The sequence below is a fragment of the Colobus angolensis genome, unplaced genomic scaffold, assembly GCF_000951035.1.
Source record: "Colobus angolensis palliatus isolate OR3802 unplaced genomic scaffold, Cang.pa_1.0 Scaffold1, whole genome shotgun sequence".
NCBI classification, from domain to species: Eukaryota; Metazoa; Chordata; class Mammalia; order Primates; family Cercopithecidae; genus Colobus; species Colobus angolensis.
Genome location: NW_012110918.1, coordinates 7,346,872 through 7,347,563, shown reverse-complemented (window position 1 = coordinate 7,347,563; position 692 = coordinate 7,346,872).

The following is a 692-nucleotide window of genomic DNA, read 5'->3' as shown; positions in this document are numbered from 1 at the left end:
ATGGAGTTTTGCTCTTGTTGCCCAGGCTGGAGTGCAGTGGTGGATTCTCGGCTCACTGCAACCTCCACCCCCAGGTTCAAGTGATTCTGCTACCTCAGGTTCGCGAGTAGTGGGGATTACAGATGCCTGCCACCATACCCAGCTAGTTTTTGTATTTTTAGTAGAGATGGGATTTCACCGCATTGGCCAGGCTGGTCTTGAACTCCTGACCTCGTGATCCGCCTGCCTCAGCCTCCCAAAGTGCTGGGATTACAGGTGTGAGCCACCGTGCCTGGCCAGAAGTTGATATTTGAAAGATGATGACAGCACATAGGGTTGGTTTCCTATTTTTACGAGGTTTTCGGCTGAAGGCAGACTCCAATCTGTAATATAGGAGTAACTGAAGTTCAGATACACAACTGTCAGTCATAGTGGCTCAAAAAGCCAGTAGGAAAGCCAGAGGAAAGGGTCTGGGGTGATCACAACATCTGGAAAGTGGGAGAGGAGAATCCTAGGAAGGGAAAACTTTAATTTTTACATTTAAACTGTTCCCACATTTCTAACTTATCCCTGAACCACACATACTCAAGGAAGACCCCCAAGTCACTTAGCTAAAGCTGGAAAGAAAAACAAGAATCCTAGAATTCAATTTGACATTTGAATTTAGTCAAGTAATACCTGCTTAAGAAATAAAATTACCCTGGCTTGGTCTG